Genomic DNA, 15,758 nt, shown 5'->3' with positions numbered 1-15,758 from the left:
CCTCGGAACTACCCTTATACCCAAAATCTCCATATTGTCAAGAGCCGACAAAAACGTGAGAGTTACTCAGCCAGTCCGATGAGCTGAGCAACCAGGAGTTCGTAAACTCATTGTATGTGAACTTTGTGTGCTCAAATCTTTTCTATCATTGCTAAGACCACATCATGGGGATGTGGGTCGAATCACTGAGAGTCAGATAGCAAAACGGGAAATCTCAAATGCGTAGATAAACATTTAGGATATATCCAGGGGCAACCATTGTTGCTCACAAATCTCTTTTCTTGACATGTAGCAGATCATGCCTCCAAAGAAACGTAACCAACCCACCGGTAAGACACCAATCCTTCAGATGGATTCAGCTACGTTCGAAGCTACTGTCACAGCAGCCGTAGCAGCCGCCCTAGCTGTCCTTAACGCTAACAACACCAATGCGGGTGGAAGTGTTAATGGCAGTCCAAACCCTGGTGTTACCCAACCTCAATAACAAGTGCCTACTGAAAAGGACACCCTTGATCCCTAAGCTAACATCCTGAAGCGAAAGTTCGAAGGAAGCTGTTCAACCCAAGGACCTACTGAAAGGCAACGAATTGGGACAGTCAATACCCCAGTCAGCCCTACTGTTCGAACCCCAACCACACCCTACTTGGGAAATCTCCCGCACTGCAGCAAATGTAACTTCCATCATCATGGAGTCTGTCGAGTGCTGCATTGCACTAGATGTAACAGGAAGGGGCACACCTCCAACAGATGTAGGACCCTAGTCGAGTTTGTCACTCTGAATGCCAATGTTGGGGCTAGTCCAATCTGTTACCTCTGTGGTGGTGTAGGACATTTCAAAAGAAATTGTCCAAGGACTAAGGATGACAAGGAAGCTCGCTTCGCGAAGACCCCGACTCAACATATCCCTTCCATTACCGATGCTAGCATAGTTCATGTGTGCAGTGTATGTGGCGAAATGGGGCATTTCAAAAGAGACTGCCCAACAGAGAAGAACGACGAGGAGACAGAAGGAGTCTGACCTCAGAAGAAGGGAAGTATCAAAGAACCATACAGTGTTTTGGGTACGTTTTCAAAACCTCAATAATTATTCCTAATCGTGGTTTCTTTCCCGTCCAAATTTAATCACGACGTACTCTTAAAAGTTGATTCCCTAAGGGGTAAATTATGGTAGCCTAGTGTATACATTAGAGTCAGTTGTGATTATACATGACTTGTATACGCCAAGCAATCATAGGAAAATCTAGTGAGAACCATTCCATGGAGAGCCCATAGTTTCAAAACATCTGGACCCTCGCATTAGTAGTAGTACCTACCAAGTCCAAATCAAACGCAGAAAATACGAGAGACGTTCATTTAGGGATGCCAATGTGCTAGCAAAACGATCCTCCCGGACTAACTTGACGTGCGATTCTACGACACCATTCTGTCTAGCTCGACTGAGTCTATGTTATACCAAACCCTTTTGTCTTAAATCATTCGATCGCGAAACTCCCGTCGCTCGTGACGACAACCAGATGCGAACTTCAAAGAATTCATCTCTCTTCGAAATCCGAAAGTATTCATACGAAGAGTATCATCCGCAAAGAGAAGGACAAAGTAAGAGAACCATCCGGACAATTGAAGATGTGTCATGGAACCCACATCTATCCTTAATTGAACCTTCTTGCAACAACGACGACCTTTCTAGTAGCCAGGCTGCGCCGTTCGGAGCCCTCTGCAGCCATAAGTACAGACCCCATCTGTGCTGGGCTGAGGCGGGCGACACGCAAATAGACAAGAGTCAAGTCCCCGACAGCACTCTCACGAGTCCTGAAATCATCCGAGAGACGACAGAAAAGATCGTACGAAAGGGGCTATGTCGATAATAGAGAAAAACCATTGGAATCCCAAATTGGTGAACGTGTCTTTCTTACAGGTTTCACCCTGGAAAAGTCTGATACGCTTCGGAAAGCGTAGAAAGCTAAATCCAAGATACGTTAGACCGTCCGAGATCCTTGCTAGGATCGGTCCCATAGTGCACAAACTCCAGTTACCTCGAGCGCTTAACAACGCTCATCTCGTCTTCCTCGTTCCAAACCGAAATGAGTGTCCGTTCGATGAGACACCTACGATTTTCCCTCGACAACCTCGAGTTAGACGAGAGTCTACACTTTGTGAGAGAGTCATCCGAACTCACGGATCGAGAAGTTTAGCGAACGAAATAACGTCACATCCCGATAGTGAAGGTCCGCTAGAATGTCAAACAGGAACTTGGATTCACTTGGGAGCGCGAGAGTCCCATGAACCTTAAGTACCTACATCTTTTCCAAGACCATGAGTTATATTCTTATTCTTGAATTTCGGGACGAAATTCCCTCTAACGAGGGGATGATGTGACAACCCAAAACTTCTGTCTCGCACACTTAGCCAATTCAATCAAAGTTAAACATGTTTTGTTGACTTCTGGCACTGTTTGAGGGTTCGTTTAAGTGATTCTAAGCTTGAGTATGACCAAGGTTAAGTTTAGGAATGAGTCAGCAAGTCGTATACTGTCAAAACAGGGCCATACACACCCTTGGAGGGAGTGTACGGCCGTACACATGGGTGTGCGGCCACACACACACCTCCTAGCAGCACATTCACTTCTAGGCAGCACACCCACCCTATATAAAGGGTAGACCCCTTTCCTTTCATTCCTTTAACATCCTGGCAGCACACAACACCTTTTCTCTCAACACTCTTCAACCGCAAACCCTCCCAAGGCTTCAAAAACGTGAGTAATCCATCCCTTAGCTTGTTGTACTTGAAGAACCACTTCATCTAAGCCTTGATTCATCAAAGTTTCATCATGTTCTTCATCCATTGAAGGAGTGCGGCCGCACACCTTCATAAGGTTGGCCGCACACTCTTAAAACACCCTCCAAAGTGAGAGTTTGACTTCCGTCTTCGAGTTAGACATGACCATAGCCTTGCTACACCTTGGAAATGGCATTTTGGACATTTTTGTGTGGAGTGTACGACCGCACACACCCTTATGCGGTAGCACACTCCACGGCAGCACACTCCCGTGTACGACCACACACCCAAGTGTGCGACCACACACTCATTCTAGGACCATAAACTCACTTCTAAGACCCTAAACTTGTACTACAACTAAGTTTAGACCAAGAACACTTCATGTATGCAAGTGTAGGCCTTGAAAACACCACAAGAACACCTCTCATCTTGAGTGTACGGCCGCACACCCATGGCCGTACACACCTTTAAGGTGGCCATACACTCCCCTCATGCAATCCTTTAAGGTTCTAACACTTAGTGCAAGTAGTCCCAAGTTCCTGGAGTGGTTCTCCATCACATTTAGTGGTGAAATATCTTCATTTGACTCCTTTATGTATCATTGCATGTTAATTAGGATCAAATCGTGTTCAAGGCTTCACTTGAACACCCAACTTTTCGTGTCGAACCTTCATTCAAATCACCCGAGGTGAGTTCATACCCCTACATTTTCCGTGTTTTTTTAACGTTTTCAGGGGGGAATAGAAGCAAAAGCATAAGGAAACTTGTGCTCAAAATATGTTATTTTGTTTAAGATAATTATATTTTCAGTATGCTTTTAATAAGGAAAACAGTTTTCAAAACTAGAATAATGAACTTGTGAATCATGTATTATTATGTATCATTTTATAAAAAGGATTCATGCAAATCATAAACAGGATTTTCGGTATTATTACTTGTAAATTTGTTAGGCTATGTTTGAGACATGTCCTTGGTAACACTCACCACAAGAAACAGAGTGGAGGACTAGTACTCGTGACCAGAATCTCTTGTAGGGAGAGCGTGACTGTTGTGTATAGATCTATACGGGACTGACAATCCCGCACCTCACTGCTAGCTACAGTTGGACCGGCAGGTCTGCGGGTGACAAAGTCATTAAGGATATCAGCCGTTGCGGGCCATATCCAGTCAGTTATGGTTATGAAACTCACAACCTAGATAACAGGAATTTACTTTTGTAATAATGAATCAAATGAACTAACCTCAAAGTAATGACCAATGGATTACTGGAGGGTATTAATAATAATATCTTCAGGACTTAGTTCATCACGGTTTTCTTTTATTTAGTTTTTAAGACTAATATACCTCTCTGGGTGTAACCAGGGTTTTAAAAGAAAACTGATTTTATATACACGAGTATGGTAGATACTTGCAAACCTCAGTTTTAAAACGGATAAACAACCAACCACCCTTTTTGGGAAAATATAGGATTTTCCCGGGATAAACCGGCTATTCAAAATGTATTGTTTTACAACCAACAGATATTCATATTCATTCCACGACTCATTGGATTGTACATATCCTGTACGAACTTGGAAGTCATGGAAGGAATGAGTTTTCAAACACGCTTTTCATAAGAAAATATAGGATTTTCTTGAGGAACACTCTTCAAAAGGATTCAAAGAACTCTTTTCCATCAAAACCAAATGCTTATGAACTCACCAGCTTTATGCTGAAATTCTTCAAAACTGCTTGTATTCTTAGGGAATTAGTAGACAGGTACTCCCAGGAGTTTTGCAGAAGTCGGAGCGTTAGAGTCGCGTCTTTCTATTTTGCTTTTGATATGAACAAAACTATGTAATAAACAATGTAAACCTTTTATATATTTGTATTCAATGTCTGGTTGTGTTTACTATGCTTGCTATGATACAATTGTTGTGATACCACGCTTGACGTCCTCCGCCCCGGAACGTTTCCGCCATCGGTTTCGGGGTGTGACAGATTGGTATCAGAGCCCTTGTTTATAGCGAACTAAGTATACCGAACCTTACATGGTATACAACTATAAATATTAAGGGGCCTAAGTGCTCTAAACTAAAAGTATACTTTCAAAAATACAAGTATTTTTATAAAAGTATATAAGCATACCCGAGTATCAGAATCTGTGTCGTAAGTAGAACAAAACAAAAGTATTTGGATGTTGGACATCGCGGTTAAACCTGGGCAGTTATGTAATCATGTCTAGGGTGAATATAGCCTGATCAACTATATTCAGTCGAGACATGACCAACATGTGCTTGGGAGTGACTGTGGTGTTGCAGCAAGCCTAAAACTTACCTAGATACCAGAAGAGTTCTAGAACCGAACATAAGGATTAAAATACTGTAGGAGTATTTTAGAGTGCTATAACGACCGAATCAGAGTTTACCTAGGAGAATCAATCATGTAACTATAATACATTAGAAGTATTATAGATTCGATGCCTATTAACTATTCCTTTACCCTCGCCGCACGTAGATAGCATGGCTGGATTCCATCTCCCTGGCGCCCCGTACTTTTCCAACCAAGGAGATGACGGATGGATCGAGCCAGAGCCAGAAGGAAACCATGAAATTCCTTTGGACGATGACTTTGCCGAACCATTCCCTGAAGAGACTAACTCGGAACCCGAAGTCGAGAACCTACCTCAAGTGACCCCAATACCAAATCCTAACCCTCAAGTGGGATTCCATGGTCCAACGCTCATGTGGGTCAGGAGTTTGAATAGGTGGAGCCACAAGCAAGACCAACCCCTCCCATACGACGGAAACCACAACGTCTACAATCTGAACAAGGGAGGCCCCGTAGACAGGGCCCTTCCAATCCTGACACGCCGAGTGGCTCGCAATGTGGAGCTAGGTATGGCAACCCTTCAGCGAGCAGTGGAGCTCGAAGCTTATTCGGACACCAGCACGGACCGCATCCGTCGCTTCGAGATTGCTCATGCAAGGGCCGCAAGGAACAATGAAGCTCTGCAGCGAGAGTTAACTACAACCCGAGCCGAGGTCATAGAGCTCCGAGCACATCAGTCAGAGTACGAGAGACGCCTGCATGACGTGGAGCATCAGCTGGCCGAATTAAGGTTTCACCTGAGGAGTACCCGTCGCCAATAGAGGAATACCCTCCTCATTCTTCCTTTTTGGTCTAAGGAATAACCTTCATATCTATGTTCTGAGTAGATCTTTTCCATAAACATCTCTGTCTTTCATATCGTCAAAATTTTCTCTTTGTTATTAGGACTTAGACCTATTGTTAGGTCATGAGTTCCGAAATATGTAATCTCAGTTTCAGTTATGACGGCAACAATCGTATTTCAGGATGTGCTCATACCTTAGCCGATCATTCCTTTTCCCCATCGATTTCATATCAGTCTCCATGAAAAGCTTCAATATCCTAATCGGCACGAAATGGTTAAGCCTCAAATCATGCTGATGTCCTTTGCTTCGAGGAAGCGATTCGTCTCAATCTTCCCTTCAACGAAATCCTCACTGGTCTCAGTGATAAGATTTTTCGAACCTTCATATCATTTCCTGCGTTAAGCCTAGGAGCATCTGCGGAAGGAATGCTATGCATTCCTGGCTCATGTTGACAATGAGACGCAAGAAGTTAAAGACCTCGAGAGCATCTTCGAAGTCTACAACTTTCCCGATGTCTTCCCCAAAGACATTCCAGGGATTTCTTCCGAGTGCCAAGTTGAATCCCGTATCGACTTGATCCTCGGAACTACCCTTATACCCAAAATCTCCATATTGTCAAGAGCCGACAAAAACGTGAGAGTTACTCAGCCAGTCCGATGAGCTGAGCAACCAGGAGTTCGTAAACTCATTGTATGTGAACTTTGTGTGCTCAAATCTTTTCTATCATTGCTAAGACCACATCATGGGGATGTGGGTCGAATCACTGAGAGTCAGATAGCAAAACGGGAAATCTCAAATGCGTAGATAAACATTTAGGATATATCCAGGGGCAACCATTGTTGCTCACAAATCTCTTTTCTTGACATGTAGCAGATCATGCCTCCAAAGAAACGTAACCAACCCACCGGTAAGACACCAATCCTTCAGATGGATTCAGCTACGTTCGAAGCTACTGTCACAGCAGCCGCCCTAGCTGTCATTAACGCTAACAACACCAATGCGGGTGGAAGTGTTAATGGCAGTCCAAACCCTGGTGTTAACCAACCTCAACAACAAGTGCCTACTGAAAAGGACACCCTTGATCCCCAACCTAACATCCTGAAGCGAAAGTTCGAAGGAAGCTGTTCAACCCAAGGACCTACTGAAAGGCAACGAATTGGGACAGTCAATACCCCAGTCAGCCCTACTGTTCGAACCCCAACCACACCCTACTTGGGAAATCTCCCGCACTGCAGCAAATGTAACTTCCATCATCATGGAGTCTGTCGAGTGCTGCATTGCACTAGATGTAACAGGAAGGGGCACACCTCCAACAGATGTAGGACCCTAGTCGAGTTTGTCAATCTGAATGCCAATGTTGGGGCTAGTCCAATCTGTTACCTCTGTGGTGGTGTAGGACATTTCAAAAGAAATTGTCCAAGGACTAAGGATGACAAGGAAGCTCGCTTCGCGAAGACCCCGACTCAACATATCCCTTCCATTACCGATGCTAGCATAGTTCATGTGTGCAGTGTATGTGGCGAAATGGGGCATTTCAAAAGAGACTGCCCAACAGAGAAGAACGACGAGGAGACAGAAGGAGTCTGACCTCAGAAGAAGGGAAGTATCAAAGAACCATACAGTGTTTTGGGTACGTTTTCAAAACTCAATAATTATTCCTAATCGTGGTTTCTTTCCCGTCCAAATTTAATCACGACGTACTCTTAAAAGTTGATTCCCTAAGGGGTAAATTATGGTAGCCTAGTGTATACATTAGAGTCAGTTGTGATTATACATGACTTGTATACGCCAAGCAATCATAGGAAAATCTAGTGAGAACCATTCCATGGAGAGCCCATAGTTTCAAAACATCTGGACCCTCGCATTAGTAGTAGTACCTACCAAGTCCAAATCAAACGCAGAAAATACGAGAGACGTTCATTTAGGGATGCCAATGTGCTAGCAAAACGATCCTCCCGGACTAACTTGACGTGCGATTCTACGACACCATTATGTCTAGCTCGACTGAGTCTATGTTATACCAAACCCTTTTGTCTTAAATCATTCGATCGCGAAACTCCCGTCGCTCGTGACGACAACCAGATGCGAACTTCAAAGAATTCATCTCTCTTCGAAATCCGAAAGTATTCATACGAAGAGTATCATCCGCAAAGAGAAGGACAAAGTAAGAGAACCATCCGGACAATTGAAGATGTGTCATGGAACCCACATCTATCCTTAATTGAACCTTCTTGCAACAACGACGACCTTTCTAGTAGCCAGGCTGCGCCGTTCGGAGCCCTCTGCAGCCATAAGTACAGACCCCATCTGTGCTGGGCTGAGGCGGGCGACACGCAAATAGACAAGAGTCAAGTCCCCGACAGCACTCTCACGAGTCCTGAAATCATCCGAGAGACGACAGAAAAGATCGTACGAAAGGGGCTATGTCGATAATAGAGAAAAACCATTGGAATCCCAGATTGGTGAACGTGTCTTTCTTACAGGTTTCACCCTGGAAAAGCCTGATACGCTTCGGAAAGCGTAGAAAGCTAAATCCAAGATACGTTAGACCGTCCGAGATCCTTGCTAGGATCGGTCCCATAGTGCACAAACTCCAGTTACCTCGAGCGCTTAACAACGCTCATCTCGTCTTACTCGTTCCAAACCGAAATGAGTGTCCGTTCGATGAGACACCTACGATTTTCCCTCGACAACCTCGAGTTAGACGAGAGTCTACACTTTGTGAGAGAGTCATCCGAACTCACGGATCGAGAAGTTTAGCGAACGAAATAACGTCACATCCCGATAGTGAAGGTCCGCTAGAATGTCAAACAGGAACTTGGATTCACTTGGGAGCGCGAGAGTCCCATGAACCTTAAGTACCTACATCTTTTCCAAGACCATGAGTTATATTCTTATTCTTGAATTTCGGGACGAAATTCCCTCTAACGAGGGGATGATGTGACAACCCAAAACTTCTGTCTCGCACACTTAGCCAATTCAATCAAAGTTAAACATGTTTTGTTGACTTCTGGCACTGTTTGAGGGTTCGTTTAAGTGATTCTAAGCTTGAGTATGACCAAGGTTAAGTTTAGGAATGAGTCAGCAAGTCGTATACTGTCAAAACAGGGCCATACACACCCTTGGAGGGAGTGTACGGCCGTACACATGGGTGTGCGGCCACACACACACCTCCTAGCAGCACACTCACTTCTAGGCAGCACACCCACCCTATATAAAGGGTAGACCCCTTTCCTTTCATTCCTTTAACATCCTGGCAGCACACAACACCTTTTCTCTCAACACTCTTCAACCGCAAACCCTCCCAAGGCTTCAAAAACGTGAGTAATCCATCCCTTAGCTTGTTGTACTTGAAGAACCACTTCATCTAAGCCTTGATTCATCAAAGTTTCATCATGTTCTTCATCCATTGAAGGAGTGCGGCCGCACACCTTCATAAGGTTGGCCGCACACTCTTAAAACACCCTCCAAAGTGAGAGTTTGACTTCCGACTTCGAGTTAGACATGACCATAGCCTTGCTACACCTTGGAAATGGCATTTTGGACATTTTTGTGTGGAGTGTACGACCGCACACACCCTTGTGCGGTAGCACACTCCAAGTGTGCGGCAGCACACTCCCGTGTACGACCACACACCCAAGTGTGCGACCACACACTCATTCTAGGACCATAAACTCACTTCTAAGACCCTAAACTTGTACTACAACTAAGTTTAGACCAAGAACACTTCATGTATGCAAGTGTAGGCCTTGAAAACACCACAAGAACACCTCTCATCTTGAGTGTACGGCCGCACACCCATGGCCGTACACACCTTTAAGGTGGCCATACACTCCCCTCATGCAATCCTTTAAGGTTCTAACACTTAGTGCAAGTAGTCCCAAGTTCCTGGAGTGGTTCTCCATCACATTTAGTGGTGAAATATCTTCATTTGACTCCTTTATGTATCATTGCATGTTAATTAGGATCAAATCGTGTTCAAGGCTTCACTTGAACACCCAACTTTTCGTGTCGAACCTTCATTCAAATCATCCGAGGTGAGTTCATACCCCTACATTTTCCGTGTTTTTTTAACGTTTTCAGGGGGAATAGAAGCAAAAGCATAAGGAAACTTGTGCTCAAAATATGTTATTTTGTTTAAGATAATTATATTTTCAGTATGCTTTTAATAAGGAAAACAGTTTTCAAAACTAGAATAATGAACTTGTGAATCATGTATTATTATGTATCATTTTATAAAAAGGATTCATGCAAATCATAAACAGGATTTTCGGTATTATTACTTGTAAATTTGTTAGGCTATGTTTGAGACACGTCCTTGGTAACACTCACCACAAGAAACAGAGTGGAGGACTAGTACTCGTGACCAGAATCTCTTGTAGGGAGAGCGTGACTGTTGTGTATAGATCTATACGGGACTGACAATCCCGCACCTCACTGCTAGCTACAGTTGGACCGGCAGGTCTGCGGGTGACAAAGTCATTAAGGATATCAGCCGTTGCGGGCCATATCCAGTCAGTTATGGTTATGAAACTCACAACCTAGATAACAGGAATTTACTTTTGTAATAATGAATCAAATGAACTAACCTCAAAGTAATGACCAATGGATTACTGGAGGGTATTAATAATAATATCTTCAGGACTTAGTTCATCACGGTTTTCTTTTATTTAGTTTTTAAGACTAATATACCTCTCTGGGTGTAACCAGGGTTTTAAAAGAAAACTAATTTTATATACACGAGTATGGTAGATACTTGCAAACCTCAGTTTTAAAACGGATAAACAACCAACCACACTTTTTGGGAAAATATAGGATTTTCCCGGGATAAACCGGCTATTCAAAATGTATTGTTTTACAACCAACAGATATTCATATTCATTCCACGACTCATTGGATTGTACATATCCTGTACGAACTTGGAAGTCATGGAAGGAATGAGTTTTCAAACACGCTTTTCATAAGAAAATATAGGATTTTCTTGAGGAACACTCTTCAAAAGGATTCAAAGAACTCTTTTCCATCAAAACCAAATGCTTATGAACTCACCAGCTTTATGCTGAAATTCTTCAAAACTGCTTGTATTCTTAGGGAATTAGTAGACAGGTACTCCCAGGAGTTTTGCAGAAGTCGGAGCGTTAGAGTCGCGTCTTTCTATTTTGCTTTTGATATGAACAAAACTATGTAATAAACAATGTAAACCTTTTTCATATATGTATTCAATGTCTGGTTGTGTTTACTATGCTTGCTATGATACAATTGTTGTGATACTACACATGACGTCCTCCGCCCCGGAACGTTTCCGCCATCGGTTTCGGGGTGTGACAGATTGGTATCAGAGCCCTTGTTTATAGCGAACTAAGTATACCGAACCTTACATGGTATACAACTATAAATATTAAGGGGCCTAAGTGCTCTAAACTAAAAGTATACTTTCAAAAATACAAGTATTTTTATAAAAGTATATAAGCATACCCGAGTATCAGAATCCGTGTCGTAAGTAGAACAAAACAAAAGTATTTGGATGTTGGACATCGCGGTTAAACCTGGGCAGTTATGTAATCATGTCTAGGGTGAATATAGCCTGATCAACTATATTCAGTCGAGACATGACCAACATGTGCTTGGGAGTGACTGTGGTGTTGCAGCAAGCCTAAAACTTACCTAGATACCAGAAGAGTTCTAGAACCGAACATAAGGATTAAAATACTGTAGGAGTATTTTAGAGTGCTATAACGACCGAATCAGAGTTTACCTAGGAGAATCAATCATGTAACTATAATACATTAGAAGTATTATAGATTCGATGCCTATTAACTATTCCTTTACCCTCGCTGCACGTAGATAGCATGGCTGGATTCCATCTCCCTGGCGCCCCGTACTTTTCCAACCAAGGAGATGACGGATGGATCGAGCCAGAGCCAGAAGGAAACCATGAAATTCCTTTGGACGATGACTTTGCCGAACCATTCCCTGAAGAGACTAACTCGGAACCCGAAGTCGAGAACCTACCTCAAGTGACCCCAATACCAAATCCTAACCCTCAAGTGGGATTCCAAGGTCCAACGCTCATGTGGGTCAGGAGTTTGAATAGGTGGAGCCACAAGCAAGACCAACCCCTCCCATACGACGGAAACCACAACGTCTACAATCTGAACAAGGGAGGCCCCGTAGACAGGGCCCTTCCAATCCTGACACGCCGAGTGGCTCGCAATGTGGAGCTAGGTATGGCAACCCTTCAGCGAGCAGTGGAGCTCGAAGCTTATTCGGACACCAGCACGGACCGCATCCGTCGCTTCGAGATTGCTCATGCAAGGGCCGCAAGGAACAATGAAGCTCTGCAGCGAGAGTTAACTACAACCCGAGCCGAGGTCATAGAGCTCCGAGCACATCAGTCAGAGTACGAGAGACGCCTGCATGACGTGGAGCATCAGCTGGCCGAATTAAGGTTTCACCTGAGGAGTACCCGTCGCCAATAGAGGAATACCCTCCTCATTCTTCCTTTTTGGTCTAAGGAATAACCTTCATATCTATGTTCTGAGTAGATCTTTTCCATAAACATCTCTGTCTTTCATATCGTCAAAATTTTCTCTTTGTTATTAGGACTTAGACCTATTGTTAGGTCATGAGTTCCGAAATATGTAATCTCAGTTTCAGTTATGACGGCAACAATCGTATTTCAGGATGTGCTCATACCTTAGCCGATCATTCCTTTTCCCCATCGATTTCATATCAGTCTCCATGAAAAGCTTCAATATCCTAATCGGCACGAAATGGTTAAGCCTCAAATCATGCTGATGTCCTTTGCTTCGAGGAAGCGATTCGTCTCAATCTTCCCTTCAACGAAATCCTCACTGGTCTCAGTGATAAGATTTTTCGAACCTTCATATCATTTCCTGCGTTAAGCCTAGGAGCATCTGCGGAAGGAATGCTATGCATTCCTGGCTCATGTTGACAATGAGACGCAAGAAGTTAAAGACCTCGAGAGCATCTTCGAAGTCTCCAACTTTCCCGATGTCTTCCCCAAAGACATTCCAGGGATTTCTTCCGAGTGCCAAGTTGAATCCCGTATCGACTTGATCCTCGGAACTACCCTTATACCCAAAATCTCCATATTGTCAAGAGCCGACAAAAACGTGAGAGTTACTCAGCCAGTCCGATGAGCTGAGCAACCAGGAGTTCGTAAACTCATTGTATGTGAACTTTGTGTGCTCAAATCTTTTCTATCATTGCTAAGACCACATCATGGGGATGTGGGTCGAATCACTGAGAGTCAGATAGCAAAACGGGAAATCTCAAATGCGTAGATAAACATTTAGGATATATCCAGGGGCAACCATTGTTGCTCACAAATCTCTTTTCTTGACATGTAGCAGATCATGCCTCCAAAGAAACGTAACCAACCCACCGGTAAGACACCAATCCTTCAGATGGATTCAGCTACGTTCGAAGCTACTGTCACAGCAGCCGCCCTAGCTGTCCTTAACGCTAACAACACCAATGCGGGTGGAAGTGTTAATGGCAGTCCAAACCCTGGTGTTAACCAACCTCAACAACAAGTGCCTACTGAAAAGGACACCCTTGATCCCCAACCTAACATCCTGAAGCGAAAGTTCGAAGGAAGCTGTTTAACCCAAGGACCTACTGAAAGGCAACGAATTGGGACAGTCAATACCCCAGTCAGCCCTACTGTTCGAACCCCAACCACACCCTACTTGGGAAATCTCCCGCACTGCAGCAAATGTAACTTCCATCATCATGGAGTCTGTCGAGTGCTGCATTGCACTAGATGTAACAGGAAGGGGCACACCTCCAACAGATGTAGGACCCTAGTCGAGTTTGTCACTCTGAATGCCAATGTTGGGGCTAGTCCAATCTGTTACCTCTGTGGTGGTGTAGGACATTTCAAAAGAAATTGTCCAAGGACTAAGGATGACAAGGAAGCTCGCTTCGCGAAGACCCCGACTCAACATATCCCTTCCATTACCGATGCTAGCATAGTTCATGTGTGCAGTGTATGTGGCGAAATGGGGCATTTCAAAAGAGACTGCCCAACAGAGAAGAACGACGAGGAGACAGAAGGAGTCTGACCTCAGAAGAAGGGAAGTATCAAAGAACCATACAGTGTTTTGGGTACGTTTTCAAAACCTCAATAATTATTCCTAATCGTGGTTTCTTTCCCGTCCAAATTTAATCACGACGTACTCTTAAAAGTTGGTTCCCTAAGGGGTAAATTATGGTAGCCTAGTGTATACATTAGAGTCAGTTGTGATTATACATGACTTGTATACGCCAAGCAATCATAGGAAAATCTAGTGAGAACCATTCCATGGAGAGCCCATAGTTTCAAAACATATGGACCCTCGCATTAGTAGTAGTACCTACCAAGTCCAAATCAAACGCAGAAAATACGAGAGACGTTCATTTAGGGATGCCAATGTGCTAGCAAAACGATCCTCCCGGACTAACTTGACGTGCGCTTCTACGACACCATTCTGTCTAGCTCGACTGAGTCTATGTTATACCAAACCCTTTTGTCTTAAATCATTCGATCGCGAAACTCCCGTCGCTCGTGACGACAACCAGATGCGAACTTCAAAGAATTCATCTCTCTTCGAAATCCGAAAGTATTCATACGAAGAGTATCATCCGCAAAGAGAAGGACAAAGTAAGAGAACCATCCGGACAATTGAAGATGTGTCATGGAACCCACATCTATCCTTAATTGAACCTTCTTGCAACAACGACGACCTTTCTAGTAGCCAGGCTGCGCCGTTCGGAGCCCTCTGCAGCCATAAGTACAGACCCCATCTGTGCTGGGCTGAGGCGGGCGACACGCAAATAGACAAGAGTCAAGTCCCCGACAGCACTCTCACGAGTCCTGAAATCATCCGAGAGACGACAGAAAAGATCGTACGAAAGGGGCTATGTCGATAATAGAGAAAAACCATTGGAATCCCAGATTGGTGAACGTGTCTTTCTTACAGGTTTCACCCTGGAAAAGCCTGATACGCTTCGGAAAGCGTAGAAAGCTAAATCCAAGATACGTTAGACCGTCCGAGATCCTTGCTAGGATCGGTCCCATAGTGCACAAACTCCAGTTACCTCGAGCGCTTAACAACGCTCATCTCGTCTTCCTCGTTCCAAACCGAAATGAGTGTCCGTTCGATGAGACACCTACGATTTTCCCTCGACAACCTCGAGTTAGACGAGAGTCTACACTTTGTGAGAGAGTCATCCGAACTCACGGATCGAGAAGTTTAGCGAACGAAATAACGTCACATCCCGATAGTGAAGGTCCGCTAGAATGTCAAACAGGAACTTGGATTCACTTGGGAGCGCGAGAGTCCCATGAACCTTAAGTACCTACATCTTTTCCAAGACCATGAGTTATATTCTTATTCTTGAATTTCGGGACGAAATTCCCTCTAACGAGGGGATGATGTGACAACCCAAAACTTCTGTCTCGCACACTTAGCCAATTCAATAAAAGTTAAACATGTTTTGTTGACTTCTGGCACTGTTTGAGGGTTCGTTTAAGTGATTCTAAGCTTGAGTATGACCAAGGTTAAGTTTAGGAATGAGTCAGCAAGTCGTATACTGTCAAAACAGGGCCATACACACCCTTGGAGGGAGTGTACGGCCGTACACATGGGTGTGCGGCCACACACACACCTCCTAGCAGCACACTCACTTCTAGGCAGCACACCCACCCTATATAAAGGGTAGACCCCTTTCCTTTCATTCCTTTAACATCCTGGCAGCACACAACACCTTTTCTCTCAACACTCTTCAACCGCAAACCCTCCCAAGGCTTCAAAAACGTGA

The sequence above is a fragment of the Lactuca virosa genome, chromosome 7 (assembly GCF_052849685.1).
Source record: "Lactuca virosa cultivar CGN04683 chromosome 7, Lactuca_virosa_CGN04683_v6, whole genome shotgun sequence".
Lineage (NCBI taxonomy): Eukaryota > Viridiplantae > Streptophyta > Magnoliopsida > Asterales > Asteraceae > Lactuca > Lactuca virosa.
Note: the sequence above shows the minus strand (reverse complement) of the source record.